Source organism: Anabrus simplex, chromosome 1, assembly GCF_040414725.1.
Source record: "Anabrus simplex isolate iqAnaSimp1 chromosome 1, ASM4041472v1, whole genome shotgun sequence".
Taxonomy (NCBI): Eukaryota; Metazoa; Arthropoda; class Insecta; order Orthoptera; family Tettigoniidae; genus Anabrus; species Anabrus simplex.
The window spans coordinates 289,518,789-289,545,974 of NC_090265.1; the positions used below are offsets into that span (position 1 = coordinate 289,518,789).

Here is a 27,186-nt window from a genome sequence, read left to right on the forward strand (position 1 = left end):
GTGTGGTGTACAAGCGCTCGCCATCTCCTTCTGTCTTCATACATCTTCCGATCCAGTACATCCTCCCATTTGTATCCTCTCCTCTCCACATCTGATCTTACAGTCTCTATCCAACGTTTTCTTGGTCTTCCCTGTGGTCTTCTTCCTACGAGATTAAGGTTGAAATATTTTCTGGCAGGTCTTTCCCTGTTCATTCTCGTTATGTGCCCATACCACTGAAGTCTGCGTTTCTTTATGACACTGATAATAGGAACCTCAATACCAGCTACTTTCCTGTTCACTTCATTTCTGATCTTGTCTGGTTGTTTGGTTCATGGTTCTAATGAATCTCATTTCAGTTGCTTGGATTCTACTGAAGTCTTTGTTGAGTAGGGTACATGTCTCTAAACTGTACGTGAGGATTGGTACGAAGTAAGTGTGGTACATGATTGTTTTCGCTTTCTGTGGTATTTTGCAGTCCCAGAGGAGATTTCTGACTCGACTGTAGAAGTTTGATGCTTTCTGTGTCCTGTTGAGTACTTCCTGCCTAACAACAATCATCCCCCCTAAAACCTTCAATATTTGTCCTGTACATTCCTTACTCTAGGTCTTGAATTATATCTAGGCATCCTTATATCTATGTCTTCATCTCTCTTATCCTCCAAGTAGGTATCGGCGTGTGTTGATCCTCCATGAAGTCCACATTGTTCTGGGGCCCCATAGAGAATGTCAACTCCTCGTTCTCTCGGTCTTCTTGTAAGGGTTGAGGTAACGCCTTCAATTCTGACATATGCACCTTCATCGGTGGTGCAGTCTTCAGGAGATACACACCATTCATTTCCCAACTTCTTATCCATCTCGAAAGGTCCGAGCCACTTTGGAGCCATCCCAGTAAGGAACTTCTGAAGCTTGTTGCTGAGGGGATGGTTTTGATGAAGAACTAGTGTTCCAGGTCTGAACTCCCTTTCCTCCGGTGTATCATTGTTCTCGGCTTCTTTCCTTGAATGCTCTTCGGATTGGCGGTGCACCTGTTGAATCTGCTGCTGGTTCCGCACATGCCATGTATCAGGATCCTCCAGTTCCTCTCTTTATCCATGGATGAAGTTCCAGTAGTCAATTCTCTTGATTGGACATCCAAGGAAAAGTTCTGCAGGTGAGAAACCTGTGACGCGGTTAATCCGCTGTCTGATGGCCAGAAGGGACTCATTTGCCCCACTCACTTACTTTATCAGATGTCGGAGATCTGGCATGAGGTAGGCATTTGATAGTCTTGTTATTTATCTGACGTAGATCCACACAAAGTTGGTAATCACCATTTTTCTTCTTAGGTAGTACTATTGGAAAAGTCCATCCTGATACTGAAGGTTCAATCAATCCCTGGTTCTCTATTTCCTTGACTTTTTCTACAACAAGTTTTTGTTTATCTGGGTTAAGTGTGATAAATCCGATTTTATCAGTAATGACTTCAGGGAACTTATTCAGCAACTTCTCAAGGTCTTCCTTCTCCTCCACCCACAACAGCCCTGTTTTCAGTTTGGCCAATACATTGGTTCCTAAAGTTTCCAACTCAAAGGCTTTATTTTCTACCCATGCCAACATAATACTGCTTTTATTACCGAAGAATATTTCATTGGCTGTATATTTAGTTAAGTTATGTCCTAATATTATGTCAGATATCAAATCCTTGACAACCTTTACCGGTATATCTATGACTTCACTAGAACACTTGGCTTGAAGAAAGGTACAACCCTCAATCTTGTAATGTATGTCATGGGTTGTCCCCTTGACTGTTGCCACCTTAGCAGGATGAACAGGTTTTAATACTTTTGCCACATTCATGTTCACAAACAAGTGTGAAGCTTGAGTGTTAAGGATAGCGATGGAAGGCTTGTCATTAATCATCAAGTTAATAGCCGGGTGGGGTGGATTAAGTTCATCATCACTATAGATTTGACCAATATGTTTAACTTCTAGCCAGGTGTAATATATCTGGGGCTTCTTCATTCTTCTGGAACCATCCTTGCCCCGACTTGAATGGTCCCAAGCTAGTTTCCCGGGCAGCGGTCTTTTAAATGCCCGGTCCGCCCACATCGGTAGCATTTCTGGGGTTTCTCCACTGTTTAAGTTTTTGTTTTTGAGGCATGGTAACTTGTTTCTTTGTCTAAATTTTCTACGATGTGAAGGAGCTCTTCAAATGTTTTTGGTTGTGCCACCTTAACAAGCGACTGAACCTTATCATGTAGCAGTTCAATTATACAAGATACACTCGTGTCAATATTTTCCCCCTCATGGACTCTCTTAAAGTGCTGGAGTTTTTGAATTACGAAAGTTCCTACTCTCATTCCACTGGGTTGTGCTTCAGTTAGAAACTTTTTTGTACTGAAGTTTGGACAGCCTCCGAGTCAAATCTCTGGACGAATTATTTCTTGAATTCCTCCCAGTTGAGGCTGAGCCCTTTAATGTTCTGCCACCAAGCCCCTGCTGATGCTTTTAGTTGCTGGCTGATAATTAGCAAGTACAGTAGAAGTCCGCTATAGCGAGTACGGCATATAACGGGAACTCCGTTATAGCGACGACCTTTTTCTGTCCCTTCAAAATTCCTAAATTAAAATGTGTATCGTTCTTCGGTTACAGCGAGAGCCCTATCACTGGCGCATCCGTTATTACGAGCGATTAAGCGCGCGCGATTTTTTCCGTTACAAACATTTATACACCCCAGCGATGATATTGCATGCGATAGATTACCTTCGGCATCGATTCCTCGCTATGTGCACTAGCTTTTTATCTCGTCTACATTCGAAGGCGATGTCGGAGTCGATTAGTAATACCCGCCGACAGCTGTTCCGTAAATAAAATTCGAAATGAAAGAGAACATATTTTCGTAATAAATGCGTAAATAACGTGTCCGATAACGGTTGTTAACTTGTTAAAAAATTAAGGCTGACTAAACTACCACTTAATTTTGATACTAAATACTGCAATTAAGTAAGAATGGCATAAACCTCGAGATATGGCAGAGTGCTTAATTGATTTCAGAGGTTAGTTTATATTTTGTCGCGTCTGGTTAATTTACGGAAAGGCTATTATGAAAATTTATAGCGAGAAAGTTATCGTTTCTCTACTGGCGCTTGAAGTGTGTTTTCATCATACGTATAGAACGGTTAAGTTAGGATACGTGACGCTGATTGAATAAGAAAACTGAAACGTTTGCAACAAAATGCGATCGATCATCTTCGGTACGGTATAGTTTTCTCACTTTGTGCATTTGCGAACTCTCTCGTTGACATTCAAAGGTGATGTTGGAGTTGATTAGTAACACCCATCGACTGCTGTTCTCTAAAGAAAATTCGAAATGAAAGAGGATAACACGTTTTCGTAATAAATGCGTAAATAACGTGGCCGATAGCAGTTGTTAACTCGTTAAAAATACTGGAGTAAACGATATCTTCATTTTAATGTAATATACGGAAATTAAGTAAGAATGTGATACACCTCAAGATATGGCAGAGTACATCACTGATTTCAGAGGATATTTCATATATTCTCGTGTCTAGTTACGGCTATTTACATGTACATTTTTCGCGTGGAGGTTATTTCTCTACATGCGTTTCAAATAACCTATGTTTTCATGATAGGCTACATGTAGGCCTACGGTTAGGTTAGGTGACGCTGTTTGAAGAAGAAAGCTGAGGTGTTTGCCACAGAAATCTCTGGAGTGATACCGTATTTTTCCGAATCGAAGACTTTTTTCTCAGAATCTCATGCGAAAACTCAAGGGTTGTTGCATTTGCGGCCTAACAGTAAGTTAATTGATACCACTGGCAACTATAGGTGGGCCGGCGTAAGGTTGCACATGACAGCTGCGCACAATATTGGTCACACTGCAATGGCGCACGAAGCGATGTTGCCGCTGTAACAACAGCTGATTGCACGACACATGTGTTTTTAAAAACATGGGAGAAATGTTTTTAATGTCATCGCGATGATACACAATACAAATGAAATCTGCCGACAAAAATTGAACTTTCAACTCGCCGATTATTCATCACACAAAATTATACGAGATAAATATACTACGAAGTTCTTATTGTCGCGATGTTAAAAAACACGGAAGAAATCGGCCGACAAGGATCTCACTTCATATACACCTTCACCAATAAATGTTAGAATAATATACACCGGTGCTAACACAAAATGTTTCAAGTAAATTCTATAAAATTTACGAAATTTCAGAAACCTTATTTTCATACCTGATTCACAAAGGCAGAGGCTCGATACCCTCCAGTTCACTGCCATCACTACCGTCGCCTTCGTTGTCACTGTCATCATCGTCTAGGCAGATCATCAACTCCTGAGAGTCACTGATGATGCCCATGTATTGCCATTGCCGAATTAATGAATGCTGCGACATGGCTAAATTTCTTCCTGCACAAAGCCGCATCCATTGGAGCAATACTCTCCCGGAACAGTCCTTCCACTTCAGTAACTGTGAAGGACGTGTTGTAAGTGCGTACGTAATGTTTTACTTCACCCCATACCGTACTAACTCAATGAGGTTGAAGTGACAGTGGTACGGCGGCAACCTAATAACCTCGTGCCCTTGTTCCTTCGCTACCTCGTCGACTTTTTTTTTTTTTGCTATTTGCTTTACATCGCACCGACACAGATAGGTTTTATAGCGACGATGGGACAGGAAAGGCCTAGGAATGGGAAGGAAGCGACCGTTGTCTTAATTAAGGTACACCCCCAGCATTTGCCTGGAGTGAAAATGGGAAACCACGGAAAACCATCTTCAGGGCTGTCGACAGTGGAATTCGAACCATCTATCTCCCGGATGCGAGCTCACAGCTGCGCGCACCTAACCGCACGGCCAACTCGCCCGGTGTCGGCTAATTTAGTCGTACACATATGCGCTGGGATATTTCTTTACTGCAGCCATTCCACTTACAGTTCTTTACGGGCGCTCGAAGAAGGGGTCTTGTCCATTATTACGGAGTGGTAATGTGCATTGTCCATAACAATCTGGGACTTTGAGCTGTAAAAATCGTACTCGTGTCTTCGTATTGCATCAGCCTGGAAAGAATTAATTCCTATTACAGGAGATAGCTTAATTCGTTTCTTTCCCGGAGTGCTGTGAAACAAGTCCCTACTATCAGCCCCGTTTTCGCTATTGCTATGTACCCCAGTCACTTTTTCCTTCTGTTCTTGGAGGCGAACACCTGTTTGAATGACAGTACGCTTTGAAAGCCCTAATGTTTGAGATATGCGATCCACAACATGATCTACAGGAACGGAGAGACGGCAATACAAGCGTACGAATTTCGTCTCCCTCTCGTAAAACTCACGAGTTCTCCGCACTAATTCTAATGCCTGACTATTAAGGGACACTCCGCGGCTCAAAGGATTATCACTTCGCGCTTCATGACTATGTTGTCATTTCCGAGACATCGCACTGCATTCGTTAAAATAAAATTTCACAATTATCTCAAAATGAAAACAAAACTTTCATAAACGCGCGAATCACACCCGACCACGTACTAGCGGCGACAGACAAAACGGCAACACTTCAATACAGTAGTCAAGCTACTTATAGATGGCACCACTATACTACCTATATTGCCAACAACAATCAACTGAAAATAGTTCGTATTTGTTTTGTAGCTCGTTTAAACCTTATAATATATTTTAAATGCTCATATTTGTGTAGGCAAATAAAATATTATGAACACTATACGGAATTAAATACGAATTAACATGAATAAAATGCGCAACTGTATCTGACATGAAAAGTTGTGGACTGGAGATTCTGACTGACGGGTGACGTTCTTCATTTCACTTTTGTAGTGGTGCCAACATGACTTACAACTGTCAAGTGCAACCTTATGCCGGCCTACCTATACTGCGGTAACCACGCTGCTTCTTTTCACACGCGCACATAACTCGTTGACAATAAACGACCGCCTTTTGACTACACATCGCTAGCCGCGACAACTGGTTGTGCAGTGCCTGTGTGTTTCTCAAATCTGAAGAATGGCATCAAACCATGCGACCCTTCGAATTCTTAGAAAAGCCATGGCTACTCAGTGGCAGAGTCATAACGTGTCTATTGCACTTGACGCTTAGTAAAATTAAGGTTTATAGACAGCAGGAATGTTTTCGTGATGGATAGTCGTTTTGTAAAGATATGTTGAAAAGGTATTGTCGGCAAATTTTCAATGGGTTCTAGTCGATAGTGATGCCAATTTTAAGTTGATGTTTATTAAACACTCGAAAATGTAAAATAATTGTGCATGCGCAAGAACATACGGCATAGGCCTAAATAAAGCCAGTATTTGGCGTTAGCGTGAAGACAAAGAGCTAAAAAATGCGTACTGTACAAAAATTGCATTCAGTGGTCCGCAAGAAGGACGCTTTAAAGAAGTCGAAGATGAAATTGTGAGGTATGTGCACGAAAAACGCAAGGGCGGAAGGGCCATACCGTGACGCAATAAACTCGTTCGTTGACTTTCAACGTTCGCGATTAGACCTATACATCGCTAGCCGCTGAATTTGGCCGACCCCGACAAGCGAGACGTGCGTGTAGCGGTAGCCGGTTATATCTGACGCTGCGTAAAAGTAAGTTTTATAGACAGCAAGAATAATTTCCTGATGGATCGTTGTATTGTAGAGACGCATGGAATAGGTATTGCCGAAAAATTTTCAACGAGTTCTTTTCGGTATTATGATGCCAATGTTAAGTTAATGGTCCTTAAACCCGCGAAAATAAAGAATAATTGTGCAGCCACAAGGAGAAAAAAAAAAAGAAATACGGCGTGACGAAAGTCAATGTACGGCGTCTAAAAATAGTCTAAAAATGCGTAGGCCTAATGTACAACAAGGCATTCATATGATTTTACAAACTTCTTTTTACATACATACATACGGTACATACATACATTATCATTATAGACTGTTATGCCTTGCAGCCTTCAGTCTGCAAGCCTCTGAGAATTTACTAAACGTCGCCACAATCCTCGATTTGAAACTAGTGTTGTGGCCTCATTTAGTTCTATACCTCTTATCTTTAAATCGTTAGAAACAGAGTCTAACCATCGTCGTCTTGGTCTCCCTCTACTTCTCTTACCCTCCATAACAGACTCCATTATTCTCCTAGGTAACCTATCCTCATCCATTCGCCTCACATGACCCCACCACCGAAGCCGGTTTATGCGTACAGCTTCATCCATCGAGTTCATTCCTAAATTAGCCCTTATCTCCTCATTCCGAGTACCCTCCTGCCATTGTTCCCACCTGTTTGTACCAGCAATCATTCTTGCTACTTTCATGTCTGTTACTTCTAACTTATGAATAAGATATCCTGAGTCCACCCAGCTTTCGCTCCCATAAAGCAAAGTTGGTCTGAAAACAGACCGATGTAAAGATAGTTTCGTCTGGGAGCTGACTTCCTTCTTAGAGAATACTGCTGATCGCAACTGCGAGCTAACTGCATTAGCTTTACTACACCTTGATTCAATCTCACTTACTATATTACCATCCTGGGAAAATACACAACCTAAATACTTGAAATTATCGACCTGTTCTAGCTTTGTATCACCAATCTGACATTTAATTCTGTTGGATTTCTTACCTACTGACATCAATTTAGTCTTCGAGAGGCTAATTTTCATACCATACTCATTGCACCTATTTTCAAGTTCCAAGATGTTAGACTGCAGGCTTTCGGCACAGTCTGCCATTAAGACCAAGTTGTCAGCATAGGCCAGGCTGCTTACTACATTTCCACCTAACTGAATCCCTCCCTGCCATTTTATACCTTTCAGCAGATGATCCATGTAAACTACAAACAGCAAAGGTGAAAGATTACAGCCTTGTCTAACTCCTGTAAGTACCCTGAACCAAGAACTCATTCTACCATCAATTCTCACTGAAGCCCAATTGTCAACATAAATGCCTTTGATTGATTTTAATAATCTACCTTTAAGTCCATAGTCCCCCAGTATAGCGAACATCTTTTCCCTCGGTACCCTGTCATATGCTTTCTCTAGATCTACGAAACATAAACACAACTGCCTATTCCTCTCGTAGCATTTTTCAATTACCTGGGGCATACTGAAAATCTGATCCTGACAGCCTCTCTGTGGTCTGAAACCACACTGGTTTTTCATCCAACTTCCTCTCAACGACTGATCGCACCCTCCCTTCCAAGATGCCTGTGAATACTTTGCCTGGTATACTAACCAATGAGATACCTCGATAGTTGTTGCAATCCTTCCTGTTCCCTTGCTTATAGATAGGTGCAATTACTGCTTTTTGTCCAATCTGAAGGTACCTTACCAACACTCCACGCTAATTTGAGTACTCTATGAAGCCATTTCATCCCTGCCTTCCCACTATACTTCACCATTTCAGGTCTAATTTCATCTATTCCTGCTGCCTTATGACAATGGAGTTTATTTACTATCCTTTTCACTTCCTCAAGCATAATTTCACCAACATCATTTTCCTCCTCCCCATGAGCTTGACTGTTTGCAACACCACCATGATGATTTCCTTTTACATTGAGAAGATGTTCAAAATATTCCCTCCACCTCTCCAGTGATTCCCTGGGATCTGTTATGAGTTCACCTGAATTACTCAAAACACTGTTCATTTCCTTTTTCCCTCCCTTCCTAAGATTCTTTATTACTGTCCAGAAAGGTTTCCCTGCTGCTTGACCTAGCCTTTCCAGGTTATTACCAAAATCTTCCCATGACTTCTTTTTGGATTCAACAACTATTTGTTTCGCTCTGTTTCTTTCATCTACGTACAAATCCCTGTCTGCCTTGGCCCTTGTTTGGAGCCATTTCTGATAAGCCTTCTTTTTACGTTTACAGGCTGCTCTCACTTCATCATTCCACCAAGATGTTCGCCTTTTCCCATCTTTACACACAGTTGTTCCTAGGCATTCCCTTGCTGTTTCTACTACAGCATCCCTGTATGCCACCCATTCACTTTCTATATCCTGAACCTGCTTACTGTCTACTTTTCGAAACTTCTCACTAATCATATCCATGTACTTCTGTCTAATTTCCTCGTCCTGGAGATTTTCTACCCTTATTCGTTTGCAGACAGATTTCACTTTCTCTACCCTAGGCCTAGAGATACTTAGTTCACTACAGATCAGATAATGGTCTGTATCATCGAAAAATCCCCAAAAAACTCGTACATTCCTAAAAGATTTCCTGAATTCAAAGTCTGTCAAGATATAGTCTATTATGGATCTGGTACCCCTAGCCTCCCATGTGTAGCGGTAAATAGCCTTATGCTTGAAGAATGTATTCGTAACAGCTAAACCCATACTAGCACAGAAGTCCAGCAAACGCTTCCCATTCCCATTAGCTTCCATATCTTCCCCACATTTACTAATCACCCTTTCGTATCCTTCAGTTCTATTCCCAACTCTCGCATTGAAATCGCCCATTAGCACTATTCTATCCTTGCTGTTGACCCTGACCACGATGTCACTCAATGCTTCATAAAACTTGTCAACTTCATCCTCATCTGCACCCTCACATGGTGAATACATGGACACAATTCTTGTCCTAATTCCTCCCACTGACAAATCTACCCACATCATTCGCTCATTTACGTGCTGCGTGCAATGGTATTCCTGATAAAGAGCCCTACCCCAGACTCTGCCCTTCCCTTTCTAACACCCGTCAAGTACACTTTATAATCTCCTATCTCTTCCTCCTTATCTCCCCTTACCCGAATATCACTTACTCCTAGCACATCCAGATGCATCCTCTTTGCTGACTCAGCCAGTTCTACCTTCTTTATTCCATAGGCCCCATTAATATTGATAGCCCCCCATCGAATTCCATTTTGTTCGCCAAGTTGTTTCCAAGGAGTCTCTCGCCTGTCAAATGGGGGTGGGACTCCATTACTCCCATAGGTCCGAGGCTTGCTTAAAGTGTTCTGAGCTCGGTAAATTCATGAAGCAGGATGCTGCCCTACTTGCACATAGTCCAAGTGAGGATCTCTCCTCTAACGGGTTATGGACCACCGGTGAATTGTGTAGTCCTAGCCGCCTGAGCACAAGGAGGACCACGACTCAGAATATGTCCGAGATGCCCACTCCCATTCCATAGCAACTGGTATCCCGACTCTCAGGACCACTTACTAGGCCACTCAGCCGTTGCCCATGGTTCACGAACTAGGACGTGACTACAGTAACCCACAAACATGAACCACTTCTTTTTGAGCCTGATTTAAATTTTTTGAAGAGAAAAGTGGGGTTCATCTTGGATTCGGAGAAATGCGGTACTGTATTTTTTTCAGAATGAAATTAAACATACACTTTCACGTAGTATCGGATTACGAAAAATAACACACAAGTAAGCCGTAGTGTGGATATCATCTGCGGAAACACAAGTTTTGAACAAAATGATTGCTGTTTCATATCGATTTTTATGTGCATGAAGGGTTTTCCGACTTTTATACAAAAATCGGATATAACGACAATCCGCTATAGCGAGTAAAGTTTTCGCTGTTGTGAATTCTCGCTATAACAGATTTCTACTGTATATTTGCGTAGATACATTTTTGACCTACCCAGTAGAGACTCTGATGTCTTCAGAAATGTTTTAGGACTCTCCTCGAGCCCCCCATGAAATTCTAGTAGGCTGTCTTTGATTACTCTGGGATCAACCGGTATCCCGAAGGGGAGGTCCATACTACTGCCAGGTTGACTACTGCCTATAGAAATGTTTTTCTCCAGGGTTAAAATTTTTCTATTAACCTTGGATTCAAACTCCGTATATTTCTGGCCTACTTCAGTTTTAAAGTTGTTGGATTCCTGCTCAATTTCTGCAATCTTCTCCTCCACTTTGTTTTCCAAGGTGTACATATCACTTACTACTTTATCTACATCTAATTCTAAGCTGCTGATTTTGTCATTAATTTTTGAAATATATACTTTCAGATCTTTGACCAAAGAATTGATTCGGCCCTTTTTTTCTTGAGACTGGGCCTCAATTTCCTCCTCTTTTTCAGACTGGGCCTCAATTTTCTCTTCGAGTTTTCCAGACTGGGCCTCGATGTTTTTAGACTGGGCCTCGATTTTTTCAGACTGGGCCTGAATCAAAGCAGTTGGTTGTGCAAACATAATGCTTACCCGGTCGTTGGTTTATTCCTCCGAGGCGACTTTGAAGTCAATACTGCCTGGGTCCTCCTTGTTGTCTATCAAATCGTGGCATAGTCTCTCTTGTAAGTCCGCTTTGTTTCCAGCCGTCTGTAAACCTTGGGATGCCGGCGCTTTTCGTAAATTCGCCACGGTCCTTTGGTAGATCATCATTGCTAAGTCTCAAAGTGTCCTGTCGCAGTTGCCAATTTATCGCTTTCAAATGCGATTTTATTTGACGTAAATAAATATCACATGAGAACACGTTCACTTCCTTGTGTAAACTACTTTATTGTCACTGTAAGTCACAACACACAATTACACACAATAGCAAGTGACACTACAACACTTAATAGCAGAGTACCCTGAAGTCGATTCTGACAAGTACCGATATCAACAACACTGACTCGCTCACTATAACATACACTTTCTTGAACTGAATGACTCACTGACTGACAGTGCAATATATATATGGTTCGATCAACCATCTAGAATTATTGATTTCTGGAAGGGTTGTTACAATACTCTAAATGGAACACACTCGAAACATTGATCGACCAGCTAGTCGAATGGAGTACTCCGGTAATGGATCCAGCTCGAACTTTTGATTACTGTTTACCAATACACATGGAGATCTCTCCAACATTCTTAATGTCTCTGCATGTGTCTGGATAATAAATCTTACAGTAAGTTTCCAGAACCCTCCATATGTACCAAATTGTAGCAGAATATACCTAATATACGAACATTATAGAGTCTTCTACAGATTTTTACTTTACGGGTTTTGAGGTTAGACTATACACATACCGAGCTCGATAACTGCAGTCGCTTAAGTGCGGCCAGTATCCAGTATTCGGGAGATAGTAGGTTCAAACCCCACTGTCGGCAGCCCTGAAAAGGGTTTTCCGTGGTTTCCCATTTTCACACCAGGCAAACGCTGGGGCTGTACCTTAATTAAGGCCACGGCCACTTCCTTCCCACTCCTAGCCCTTTCCTGTCCCATCATCGCCATAAGACCTATCTGTGTCGGTGCGACGTAAAGCAACTAGCAAAAAAAAAAAAAAAAAAAAAGACTATACACAATACGTATTTGAGGTTATACAAATTTATAATACATATTTAGAGGGAAACCATGTATGAGTCATATTTAACATTTAATAAAAGATAATTTCACATTTAATCAAATATAATTAAAATTTATTAAACATAATAATTAAAGGTTTTACAACAGTTAAGATGTCGTACCTATGACATCATAAGATAGTGTTTATTAATGTTGCAGAAAACACCATTGTATAAAACTTGCTTTGAAGCAAATAGGCTTCATCACAGATTAGAAGATGAGGAATTCATCTTTTGGCTATCATTTTTCCATGAACTGATGCCACATGTGGACATTACGTACAACCAGTTGCAGTCAAAGAACAGCTGATGCTGTAAAAATAAAAGCTGCTGTGTCACACTTCATTCGAATGATAAAACAATATAAGGGAATAAGTAGAAAATATTGCCAGTACTTCTGAAGAAACGTGTGCTTCAGAAAGCTATCATGTCAGTGTACTGATGCCAAAGGAGTGTGTGATAGAATAACACACGAGGCCCATGATTGCTTCGAAACCTTGGATCAGCTGGAAGCAGCAAAATTGTTAGAGTCCACCAACTTTGAACGATTTTGCTAAGCGTTTCCCGGAGAAAAATTTGTTGCGACTGTCTAGGACTATAGCATGCTGGAAGAGAAGAGGCTCAGAACAAAACTGTTGGTTCTGTATTGTAGGCCAGATTTTAAGAATATTGGTGGTTCAGTCCCACTTCTGCAGTTCATAATTTCTAGTAATCTGCAAGGTACATTCTGCCAAATAACTAAGCTATTATTAAAGTAAACAAGAAGAAAAAAACCATGAATTAAAGATTGGAAATTGGAAGTCAAACAGCAGTTTCAAGAGGAAATCAGAGCTAAAATACCAATAACAGACAAAAAGAAAGGTAATGAAGAATGGAATGATTTTAAGGCAAGTCTGGTTGGTAGCGCAGATAAAATATGTGGAAGAACAAGCAGAAGAGTTGGAGAGAAATGAACATCTTGGTGGAATGATAGAATGAAAGAAGCCATAACGTAAAGGAATAAAGCCAAAAAAAGTTCTTGATGTGGCTAAGTCTGACAGAAGAATCAACAGCAACCAAACAGACAATAATAAATTGGAAGAGATGGCAAAAGAATATAGTTACAGGAAGCTGGAAATCAAGAGGGAAAGTTGGAAAGAATTTACAATTAAACTGGAAGAAGACAGTAAAAGTAATATGAAAATGATATATGGAATAGTAAAAAGTAAAAGATCAGATAAAGAAGCAATTACAGCTCTGGAGACAGCAGATGGGAATATAGTTTGCAGTATGAAAGATATCATGGATACAATCGGACAGTATTTTGACAAACTCCTAAATGGTCCTGATGACATCTCTGTTGTGGATGTAGGACAAAAAAACAATAGAGGAAGATATCCCAATTACATGGACAGAAGTAGAGCAAGCTCTCCATAGGATGAGAAGTGGTAAGTCAGCAGGAGCTGATGAAGTTACAGCTGACATGATTAAAGCTGCTGGTTCACCAGGAATACAGTGGCTGTATAGATTCACAGAACAATATAGAAGGATAACAAAATACCTGAAGATTGGACAAAAAGGGTGATAGTTATCTTCAAGAAAGGGAGTAGAAGGAAAAGTGAAAATTACAGAGGCATTACCCTCTTATCACACGGCCTTAAAATTATGGAGAAGATCATTGAAGCCAGAATATGGGATATACTAGAGCCTATCTTAGAAGAGGAACAACATGGCTTTAGGGCTGGAAGAAGCACAACAGATCTGATATTTGCTTTGAGAATGTTGGCAGAGAAACACTGGGAAAGAGGAAAGACCTAATTATTGTGTTTATGAACCTTGAAAAAGCGTATGATAATGTTCCTAGATCAACTATTTGGAAAAGTCTTAGAAAACTTGGTGTACCAGAGTACCTTATTAGGAAGATCCAAATGCTATATACTAATTGCAAAAGCTGTGTCAGTATTGGAGATGGTCACTCTGAACGGTTCAACACAAACAAAGGAGTACAACAAGGAAGTGCCTTGTCACCTCTTCTATTCATAGCAGTTATGGATAAGATTTTCAAGGAACTAAAAGGAAAAGGTAAGAAAGATCTTCAGGCAGATGATGGGGCAATATGGGATAAAACAGAGGAGGGAGTGAAGAATAATCTGAATGTATGGTGTAAGAAGTTTGATGATTATGGAATGAAACTGAACCCATCAAAAACAGTAGCATTGAAAATCAGCAGACATAATACAGAATGCAACATAAAAATACAGGACCACCAAGCTGAAGTAGTACACCAATTCAGATATTTAGGAAGCATAATGGTTAGTAATAACAGAGCTGAGATAGAAATAACAAACAGAGTAACCAAAGGCTCTAACTTCTACAGTATCATTAGACACCTACTATGGGATGAGAAGGTCCCACAAAGAACAAAAATGACCCTGTACAAGTTATATTTCATTCCCATCCTTACATATTCTCTGGAAATCTGCACACAAACATCAAAGGACTGTAGTAGGATTCAAGCCTGTGAAATGAAATTTCTTAGAACTGCCCTCCAAAAGACATGACTTGATCACGTGAAAAATGATGAGATCCAATCTAACCTAGGTCTAAATGAATCGATGGACAAAAGACCTAGGTCATCTAGATTTAAATGGTTTGGGCATATTAAACGAATGAATAGCACAAGGTTACAATGTGCTTATTTGGAAAAGAGAATAACAGGTAGAAGACCAGCTGGAAGACCAAGAAGAAGATGGATGGGCCAACTGAGGGAAGACGTGGAGAGAAGAGGATGGAATTGAGAATCTGTCATGGACAACAAAATTCTTTTGAATAGGCAACTTTGGAAGACATTTGTTTTCAAACACCCTACCCAGCTTGCTGGAAGGGCAAACCAATGATGATGATGATGACGACGACAGTCATATTCAAGTGACTTGGAAGATACTTGCAATCAGGAGTGTCTGATCATCTGTAGTGATTTTTGTAGGCAGGGAATGATGAAATGTGCTGTCATACTTTTAAAAGCTTTTCATCGGAGGTCACATTTGCTGGATTATGCTTACCTTGCTTATCAATCAAAGAATTACTACAGTTAGCTTTTAATAATGCTCTGTGTATTCTGGTGCTATTAACATCCAAGATTATCATGAACATGGCTTTACATGTGAGAACATTAGACCCTGACTTAAGGTAGTACTCTTAGCCTTCTACTCTCTTCTTTCTTTCTTCTTCGCTTAATTGCAACAACTTTAACTGCACTAGCAAGAATAGCTGTCTGGGTCTCCCATGATGTATTACTGTAAAACCTTTCAAAGTTTTTACACCTTTCAACATACGTAATATTTTCTGCACATTTCAACTGACAGTGACAGTCAAACTCCTCACACACTTTTTTTGGAACTATTTTTCCTTTAACATTAATGTAAGACTTACCAGAATTGCGTGAACATTTTCTTATGTTTTTTTCCAGACAACAGTGTTAGCAAATCGATTATTTTTTGCTTTTTCCAGTGGCCGAATAAATTCATCATTCATTACTTCATTAATAGGCCTAAGTAAGTTTTCTTTGTAACCTCTCTGGATGGAAGCACTGGCACTGTCATTAGGCAAGAGTTCAGTGTTGTTTACATCTTGCAGTGCATGGGTTGAAGTGGCTCCTTGGTTGATAGGCAGGATTTCTGCATTGTTCATAATTTGCAGTGGCGTTGAAACAGCTGCTCCACCTTAAGCCCAATCACTCTCTTGAAATTTTCTTCTTTACTTCTTAATCCTGAGATTTCCTTGGCCAACTCTTAGGAATTTCTTCATCGTCCAATCCTGAAAACCCAAAGAAATATGTAGGCCAAGTTTTTATCATGAAAATATATTAAAAAACAATGTGAACATGTTTCATGACAATTGGCTGCTTGCCATTGATAAATAAATAAATATGCAGCTCACAGGTTATACTTGTTTTTAAACATCCAAAGTCTAGGCTTAGCAGTAAATAGTTATTCAATAATTACAGTAACCCAGCATTACATTTTATTACACTTTGGCATTAAAAATTATTGTTAATAATTAAATGTTTTGATAATACAGTTAACTCATCTCTACATACAACCAAGCTGAACTAAAGACCAATATATATCCACCCATAATGAACTAGGTATAATTCTGTCTCCAACCAGAGTGAACTATAAACCAACCTAAACATAACCATAATAACATCACTGAATTTCTTTTAAAATGGCAATTAAGGATGCCGGTTACACCATAAATAATAAAATATACTATGCTTAAGAGAATGGAGCAAAAGTAGGCTAATAAACACAATGCAATTACTTAAAATAAGGTAAATAGTGAGTATGTCACTTAGTGCACCATGGGTGGTCAGATAAAGTTAGAAACACAGCCTCATGGACGGAACAAAAAATGAGTTAAAAAATTATTTTAAGTAAAACTTGAGTATTCAACTTACCAGAAGAAGTTGAAGGAATAAACGCATCACGTCCTGAGAAGCAAAAATCACTCATATTGTTCAAAACTTCTTCCATTTCATCATCATCCAAAATGAGGTTAGCCATTTTTGCGTGTTACTTAGTTCTGTGTGGCTGGCTGCAATGTTGCCACACTAACATCCAACAAAAATGGAATTTCTTTTTTTCTCAGCTGTTTTTATCTGTGTCGCTTAGTTCGTTATTGCAGACCATAGGATATAAAAATCTGCACCATGGACTACCAATAGTCTATATTTTGAAAAACTGGTGCTTAGTTCACTTTGGCATTATACCAACCAAATACTCTTATCCTCTCTATATTTTCTTACTGTGACATAGTACTAATTGATGCCACGGGAGAACAACTAAACCGATTACAAGTGCTATGAACTCTTGCATGCGGTTTATTTTTTCCTAATGCTATGATGTTCATGTTACCCCTTATTATCATCAACTTTCCTTTCTAAAATTTAAACAGTATAGAAACTTCCATGTGGCAGTATTAATGTTTCGAGTATTAAACAAGAATATCCCATACTACTTATCTTCACAACTGAATTTTCTTTCCCCTTTCCACTAGCATAACACACGCTCCGGCAGCACACTTGCTATCCCTCTCAGGAGGTCAGCAGCATATAGCTGCTCCTTTGTTGCAAATCAAGCTAGAATATGGAACTTTCTGCCCCATAACATTACAGCCATAAAAAGCTTAAATCCCTTTAAGTCGTCTTGCCCTGAGCATCTCCTTGATGTGTGTCACCAGATTGAATGAATCTTGTGGTGTAAATGTGTGTGTGAATGTATATTTACTGTGCTTATGTAGTTTCTAATATTAAGAATATTTATTGTGCTTATATTACGTCTTTTGTCTCATGTTACTCTAACTTGTAATGGTAATTTCTAAGATAAGATTAAGGGGGGACATCAATGAAATACACCAAAATATTGATTATTTTTTTTAGTCTCATATTTCATTGCTTAGCCTTTAGAGATTATATTCCCAAAGTTTGGATGCAAATTAAATCTCTAAGTCTATTAAATAACTTAAAAGTTTTTGATGAAGCACATAGGCCATGCCCACTTTACACGACATGAAGTCGTACCAGTTCAAGTCTTCTTTTATTTATTGCTACTTATTCTTGCATATTGGCAGAATTCTGTACTAGGAGGTGTAGTATAACTACACAAGACCGACAAAGTTCACAACAACTGTGTTTATGATTTTGAAGGCTGTGAAATTGGAGTGATTATTGCTTTAGTTGATATCTCTGTGGTTGCCATGTGACTTGCTATGTATTGCTGATTGTTTTTCTGAGCGGTGTTCATGGCAACAGTTTTGGGGAACACAATAAATCTCTGATCAATAATGTTCGGAGACGAAATGTGAACCTGGCAAAAATGATGTAAATAATGTTGTAGCCAGTATCTCCACACCTACAAGTGCGTCTAAATCTACTCTACAGTGATGAACTAGAGGAAGATAGTGGATTTACGTTAATTGATATCCATTTAAACATAGGAATTTCATTTTGTCCGTATTGAACTGAGAAAGGATGTTAGGAAAAACTTAAAACGGTCCACCTTTTCAATACAAAAATGTTATATTTATTTATAACATGTATTTGCACTTGGAACTAGTTTCGACGCTGTGTTTGCGTCATCATCAGCCAAAATGTGGGAAATAGGCAAGATGTAGGCATTTATATTACACAAGGCGTTACATTAAACAATACACATCTTATAAGGAGATAAAAACAGGGACGAATATAGAAACAAATGAATCGTTGAGAAAACAAAAGTTATACATATTAAAAATAACCTTAACCACATATCTTGCAGTGCGAAAGTGTAATATAAATGCCTACATCTTGCCTATTTCCCACATTTTGGCTGATGATGACGCAAACACAGCGTCGAAACTAGTTCCAAGTGCAAATACATGTTATAAATAAAATATAACATTTTTGTATTGAAAAGGTGGACCGTTTTAAGTTTTTCCTAATTGATATCCAGTCACACAGTCTACCTGAACCAGCAATAAAGCCGGTCTATCGAGCCCTTTTGAAATCCCGACCTTCTGGGCTGTTATCTCCGTGGAAAAACACAAAATCCCAATGAATCCCTAAAGTCAATGATATGTCCTAAAATCACCTTTTGCTCCATCACCACTGTCAATATTACCACAAATAATGCTGTTCTTGTCTATAATGCTGGAAATGAAGGCAGAATTAATACTATCCTAAATATGGGCTTCAAGACTGGAGTGTGCACATGCTGCATCCTCAGAACTATCAACCAAAAAGGTGTTGCTGCAGCCGAAACTGAAGTTCTGGCTGGAATGAAACAAGGAAGGCAACAGACAAGGGGTGAAAAGAGAAGTGCAGAAGATGAGGAAGACAAAGACTACTGTCCTGGAATATTTTAGCTCAATAAATAGAGTTTTGTGAATGGCAAACTTTCATTGATGATTTCCGGTATATCCATTTTTTGTAACAAATGTTCCTCTTATTTTTCTCGAGATTATGAAAGGTATGTATGTATGTATGTTGGGTATTCAGCCCGAAGGCTGGTTTGATCCTCTACAGCTCCGCCAACAGCTGTCATAAATAGCCTAAGCGTCACTGAAGAGGCGTACTAGGGAAATGAGTGAGGTAGTTTCCCGTTGCTTTCCTCACCGAGCCAGCCGCTGTTATTACATATCAGTCTGCCAAGCCCACTGAAATGCATGCACCAACCGACCCTATGAGTGATATCTTCACACCATTCATAACAGGGACTGGCTGTATAAGCAATGGTATTACTATCATCACTCATACCTCAGTTACTTTCATATTGTCAAAGCCAAGGATGAGACTGAGACAGGTCAATGAAAGTAACAAATTTGATATAGCCCATACCAGAAGACATAGTGCACTGTAAACACTACATCTCGCCAGCAAAGGCAGCTATGAAAGGTAGCTGAATGAAATTTTTACACTTAATAAACTAATAAGAACACATATTTTTACCATAACGGAAATGGTATATTTGACAAAATAATATTTTTAAAAGGCATTTGTTGAACATTTTTTACTAACTTTTTAAATGCAAATTTTTAAAATATTTTTAAAATGCTGATAATATACCAAGAAAAATATCATTGCGCCTATTTCTTTAAACACTATTGGAGAGATTAAATTTCAGTTTTCAGAAAATTTGATTTGAAGGTTTCTTGAAAAAAGGTACATAAATTGGTATTCAAATATTGAAATTTGTAATTTCAATATAAACTCAAAATTTTGAGGTAGAAATCTGAAAATTGCAGAACTTGTAGCTAATTATACTAGTAATGAGTCTATCAATTCTCATGTGTATTGGTTGATGTCCCCACTATTAAATTAATAAAGGCAAATATAATAATAATATATGATGTATTACCTCTTCTTGAATTCGATTCTCTAATTTTATCTCAAACATGCTTGATTCGTAGTGATATGTGAATTCAAACGTGGTTTGCAACTGTGACAAACGTGATTCATGCTCTTCAGCATCATGACGTTTCGTTTCTTCAGCTGTCTCACAATCAGTCTTAATACCCTGCTTTTCTTCCTGAATAAGTCGATTTCTAAACATACAACCAGAAAATAGGAAATTACTTAAATCATTTTTTCAGGATATTCATAAACAATAGCTTCACAAGTAGCCATTATACCTATCAGGCTATTTGTAACACACAAGAGATAGTTTATCATGGAATAACTGAAACATAACATAAATCACTACAATGTTAACATATTTCTTCTTAGACTTAACTCTAAATTTCATCTCCTGTTGTCACTTTTAAAAAGTACTCACTATAAAAAAAATTGTATATATATACACACACACAGAATAAAATATTTTCATATAGTAACTGCATCTCCACATCAGTAAATATGGAAACCGAAGAAAGTTACCAGAAACCTAGTTCATTAGCTGTTTGTTTTAAGGCTCTGCTACAGTATAGATGTGACTGGTCCTTCTTTGGTAAGCTGTTGACTCTCTGCAAGAGTCTATTAAGGGTAATGTTAATATCAATCCATACTTCACAAATATTTCACTTATTATGTGTAGTGATGTGTCAAATAATGAGGTTGAGATCTGTAGTCTTCAAATCAGAGTCGTCATACCATACGACATTGCACCTTTTGTGGAGAGGCTAGCTAAATGTTTTTTTGTTTCCAATGTCAGGCCATGTAATATGATATTGAGTAAATGACTGTGTATCAACAAAATAGATTTTAAATCCATTCTGTAACAGTGGATAGTCTGAGGATAATTAGTAGACTAATTCCTAGCAGGATCAGAGATACTGAAAGGCACCTGACACCTCTGGTCTTTTCAACTGATCAATGTGCTATTTCAGAACGTATTTTTCATCTATTTTGACTCAGTCATGTAGTCAATTGAACTTCTCAAGGATAACCCTTACTTTCCAGATCTCGTTATTAACCTATATCCTGACCAAGATTATCTCTCCCTCACACAGCTGTGGAGAGGGTTTCCAACCTGTTTCTGATTGAGAGGTTTTAAAGAACAAGCTTATATGAATTTAGCATTACACTTTAAGTAACATTTCTGTGAATTCACCTCGTATATTTTCCATTAATTCTTGCACATTTAAATTATATAAACAGTATACAGAAAAACTATATAACATCTGCAGTAGGACCATACCATTTCAGATAGGATATAATGTGTGGTATAGTCATCAAAGTTTCTTAACTTGGCTTATTATAACAATGTGAGGCATAGGCTGACCAAATTTTTTTTGGCCACTGGAGGGCACTTACCTATATCCCTGAAATATGTTTTGGAGTACACAATAGGTATGAAATTAAAATACAATTGTTGATATAGTGTATCATTTTATTGCATAATTTATTCAGACTCTTAACAGAGAACAAAATTATGTCACATTTTATTATACTTCTCAGATGATGCTAATAATAAATGGGGGAACACTTCAAAATAATCAAGAAATCATAACAAGTTTGCTGGAAATTAAACTTGTTCATCATAATGGCTTTTAGAGTTCTTACTTAGTGAAACATCAGCTAAGGATAACATGACGGCAAGTATAAATGGCAGTCATGAATTTTAGCAAAAAAATGGAAGGATATTTAGAGGTACTTTAAGGTAGAAACAAATTCCAGGAATCATTAATGAACAAGATGAGTGTATATGTGAGGGTTTTTCTTCAAAAAAAGAGACAGTCACAGAATAACAAGGTACAGTTGGGATGGCCAGTATAGAACATTGATTGACTACGTAATCACAAATAAAGATGGTGGCAGGTACATCACAGATGTAAAGGTCATCCCTAGTGAAAGCATGGACAGTGACCACAGATTGTTGGTAGTAGACTTCAAACATAAGGCAAATGAAACGCAGAAACTTATTATGAAAAAACCAAGGGTTAAAACTTGGAAGTTGCAAGAAGCCCAAATAAAGGAAGAATACAAACTAAGGATTCAATAGAGTTTGCCGAAGTGTGAAGTAACCAGCGTTAATGAAGAATGGAAGGCCTTCAAAGACACCTTTGTGGGAGAAGCCAAAAACCTATGTGGAGTTACAAGTTCTATCAAAAGAAAAAAGGAGACACCATGGTGGAATGATAGAGTGAAAACAGTGGTGAAAGAAAGAAACCAAATAAAGAAGGCACTGGACAAGGAAAAACAAAAACAGGGACAAGAACGAAAAGAACAAGAAATACAAAGACTTCAAGGAGTATACAGGAACAAGAAACTTGTTGTAAAGAACACTGTAAGGGAAGAAAAAGAGAAGAAATGGAATGAGTTTGCAGACAAACTGGAAGAGGGCAGTAGAGGAAATATGAAATTGCTATACAGAGTAGTGAAAATCAAGCGAAGGGATCAAGAGACCATAAAAGCAATAGAACGTGATGATGGAACTCTGGCACAAGAAGAGGGAGAAATTAAACAAGAACTCAAGATCTATTTCGAAAAGCTGCTGAATGGAGATACAGAAAACATAACAACGGATAGAGGAGAGCCAAGTCGAGGAACCACAACTGAACCACCAATTACATGGCTTGAGGTTGAAAATGCGCTCAAGAGCATGAAGAAAGGAAAGGCAGTGGGCATAGATGAACTAAGTGCAGATATGCTGAAAGCAGCGGGAGTTCCAGGAATCCAATGGCTCTATAGACTGCTCAACAAGATATGGGAGGAAAATACTATTCCTGAGGACTGGAAGATGGGCATCATTGTACCTTTGTTCAAGAAAGGAAGCCGACGAAAATGTACTAATTACCGTGGTATCACACTACTGTCTCATGTCCTGAAAATATTGGAAATAATAATAGAGACCAGAATCAGAGATATTGTTGAACCAATTTTGGAAGAAGAGCAGTATGGTTTCAGACCAGGAAGGTCAACTACAGACCTTATATTTGCAATTAGGATGCTAATGGAAAAATACTGGGAGAAGAACAAGCCTTTATTTCTAATATTTTTGGACATTGAGAAAGCATACGATAGTGTACCAAGGGAAAGAATTTGGCAATGCATGAAAGAACTTCAAGTGCGAGACAGCCTCATAGACAAAGTGAAAATGTTGTATAGTGGGAACAGAAGCTGTATTCAAGTAGGATGTGGTTTGTCGGACTGGTTTGAAACAAAGAGAGGAGTGCAGCAGGGCAGCTCATTGTCACCACTTCTATTTATTATTGTAATGGATGTAGTAATGAAATGCATTGTGTGATTTATGCTTTTATCATGAGGGGGGGGGGGTCTAAGTAGGTTAGCAAATGTATATAAAGCACCTATATGTGTACTATTTTCTTGTATAAATGTCTATTATTTACTTGATCAGGGTCATCAAAAAAGAATAGCCATATCTAAAAAATTGTTGCTTCAATCTGGACGGATATGTTGGGTCAATCGTAGTCTCGAAATGAAGAGAAAAGAAGGAAGATTTATTTAAACTGCTTTTAGTAGTCACTGCTCGACCTTGGCTGGGTGATGTAACCCTCACTATGAATAGTGTGTCTGTACGTGTGCTGTGTAGTCAGGCCAATATAATATGGACCGTACAGCAGAAAGCTCAGTGTGCTTTGACGGTATTGAATTGTTAATAATAGGTCCACCACATCCCATGTCTAGCAATTCTCTCTCTTTCTCTAAAAATGTGTTTAATTTTCTGAATGTATTGATTTGTCCTCCTCTTTCAACTCTACCTAAATTGTTGTTTGTGTTACCACCACAGAAAAAAACCTTACTTGTGAGATCATCACTTCACTTAAGTATTTAATCACAGTGTCTGAGGTTTCTCCTGGCTTCATCTTATCTTCATCTTCATTATCTCAATATGCCATGGTGTAGGTTAAAGAAAACTCAAAAATATCATATGGTGTTAAGTATAATCCTATATAATAAGTTAGGTTAGGAATTCTGTCAGCTCCCATTGAACATTTTCAAGTGGCGTCTTTATCAATGGTTGTTAGCAAATCCACGGTACACTATCGCTAAGTGCATTAAAGAGGACTGGACTACTAACTAACTCTGAGTATTAATTCCTAGGTATCTATATATCTTCAGAAGAGGGGAATGTCTTCTGTCATATTTACTTAATAATAATAATGGATATCTAGTTATTTAAATGTGCTATGAATAAATGTATTCAGCAACAATATCTTTAAGAATTTTTAGTTCTGATTTCATTTGAATGGCCACTATGTATTGAACTGGGTGAGAGTTCTCTGCCAGATGTTATAGGGATTCGAAGTTGAGATGGACTGACTGCGAGTGTGAATGAACAAGAGTATCACTGCACTGCCGATGGACTTTTTTTTTTTTTACAATAATATAATTAACTAGCTGATGTGCCTGTGCTTTGCAACAGAATTCTATATTGTATAGCAAATTCTAGGTTAGGTAGTGTACACATTGTGAGCAACAATGTATTAAATTCCATAGCTCTTAACGTTACCCTAGAAACGTGACGGGGAAGTCACCAAACGTTTTTTCTCATATGAAGACTGGGTTAGAGAATTTTCATTGTAATGGTAGGCCCGCTTGTCTACCATCAGTCACAAACAGGTTGTGGAATTTTCATTATAATGGCAGACACTCACTCTCCACCTGCCTTTTTACATCCTCAGAAACACTGTGTTAGTGGTTTTCCCAACTGAAATGAACATAGGTCATTACAATTACATCAGTAAGAAAAGTGCAATTAAAAGCAATGCTTCCATAAGAAATACTCGATCAAATGAAAAACCACACATTTGTAACGATCTAAGTCCAAAGTTCCAGAGCTGGAACGACCAAGCCGCAGACAGCCATGATCCGTGAACACTCTTCGTCTTTTTCGGTGGGGGGAGGGGGTGTCGAATAATAGAGAGTCCCATGGAAAAAACTATGCCCTTTTACTAATCTGTTTTCTAGGAGTATGCGATGAGTCAGAAAATCTCAGTTCACTACACTGGTGGCGGAAAAATCCATCTGACATGGAGGTAAATTTTTCCTCCAAGCCAGAGGGAAAACTCACTTTTCACTGATAATTTGGAACAAAATGAATGTAGAATTTAATAACAGTGAAGAGGAAGAAGCTTTTCTTAATAAAATAATAATAATAATAATAATAATAATAATAATAATAATTGTATGGCCTCAGCTACCGTGTGCAGACATTTCGATTTGACGCCATCTGGCTGTCTGCTCGTCAATTTCGACGTTCTGTTTTACTCTAGGCCCACTAGATGGCAGACAGAGTAAACCGGATCTCTTTTGGTCATCTATGGCTGAGATTTTAATGAATTTTGTCGGGTAAATACCAAATGTATCACCAGAGACCTTTTACATGCCGACATCGTACGACATGCAGTATCGAATGGACTTTTTTCCGCCCTTCAAAAATCTGACTACCTCTGCCGGGTTTGAACCCGCTATCTTGGGATCCGGAGGCCAACACTCTTTTCAGGGTTGAATTTTGAGTTATATAGTGAACTGTGGTGCTATAATTTGGAATAGGCCTAAATTGTAATTCTAGACCAGGTACTACTACTACTACTACTACTACTACTACTACTACTACTACTACACTACTACTATGTGAGCCTCTGCCTTAAATGTGCACACTGCTCATTCAAAACAGCGCGTCAGAGTAGGGATCGAATAGCTGGAATACTATGATAAACCAGTGTGTTACGTACCAGCAGTATCAGAAAATGTATGAACCAGAGGAATGGCATGCTAAAGAAGAAAGTTATCTAACTCACCAGCTATTTCTTGCCATTCAGTCAGGCTGTTATACTCGGTACGCAGCAGGAATCCCATCTATCGGAGTTAAATCGCAGCATAAGAGACAAAGAACATCACAACAAACAATGGTCAATGTAATGTTATTGTTGATCAATGTTGCGCTTTTGATATTGTAGGCCTTCACATTTAGTTTTCTTCCGACTTGGACAAATATTTTAGGTTCCCTATGGGAATCAATATCTACATCATTTGATGGCCAGGCAGGCATCAATTTTTGAAAATGAGACATAGCTCTCATAGTGCATTGGCACTGCTGGTGGCTTCAAGTAGCCTATGCAGTGGCCTCCACGGTATGCACTAGCCTTGCGTCTTGGGTGGTGTGCTAAGTCCCAACTGACGAGCCAAACTTAGCACACGAGGGCGAAACGCAGGCAACCAAGAATGAGTTAGCTGGAAAATTTATAATGTCCAATAACGGACCATTATATTGGTATTACAGAAATACCATTCTTTTCAAATTCTCAGTAATGTACAGACAAAACTCTTATTTTATATATATAGATTTATCGATACGACCACTAATAACATAAATCACTTACTTGAGAATTACATTTCAGGCCTTCCCCTAAACTACCATTTCACTCAGCGTGAATAAAATAATGTATAGCCGAGCTTGTAGTGGTTCATCACCCGACATTACATACCGATTTTCATTAAATTCTCTTCAGCCGTTTTCTATTGATGCCTGTACAATCATACATACATACAGACAGACAGAAATTACAGAAAAGTAAAAAATGCATTTCCTTGTTACTGTGGACATGACAGATACAGAAATACCATTCATTTCAAATTCTGAGCAATGTACAGGCAAAACACTTATTTCATATATAGATTACGTTTCAGGCCTTCCCCTAAACTACAATTTCACTCAGCGTGATTAAAATAATTTATAGCCTAGATTATAGTGACCTATTTCCTGACTTTGCATACCAATTTTCGTGAAGATACGACCACTAATAAAATAAATATTTGACAATTAAATTTTAGGCCTTCCCCTAAACTACCATTTTTATCAGCGTGTATAGCCTATATTGTAGCGACTTATTTTCCATCTTTATCTAGCGATTTTCATTAAGACACGACCACTAATAACATAAATATTTGAGAATTAAATTTCAGGCCTTCCCCTAAACTACCATTTCACTCAGCGTGATTAAAA

The 27,186-nt window shown here is 38.6% G+C and overlaps 1 long non-coding RNA gene across 1 annotated transcript in view; it reads right to left on the reverse strand.

Moving 5' to 3' along the window:
- Positions 1–20,194: 20,194 nt before the first annotated feature.
- The window catches only part of LOC137498542 (uncharacterized), a 34,833-nt gene continuing 27,841 nt past the window's right edge, over positions 20,195–27,186 (reverse strand). The window contains exon 3 of the long non-coding RNA XR_011017823.1: positions 20,195–20,323. This is a non-coding gene — a long non-coding RNA (uncharacterized lncRNA). The remainder of the gene's footprint in view (positions 20,324–27,186) is intronic.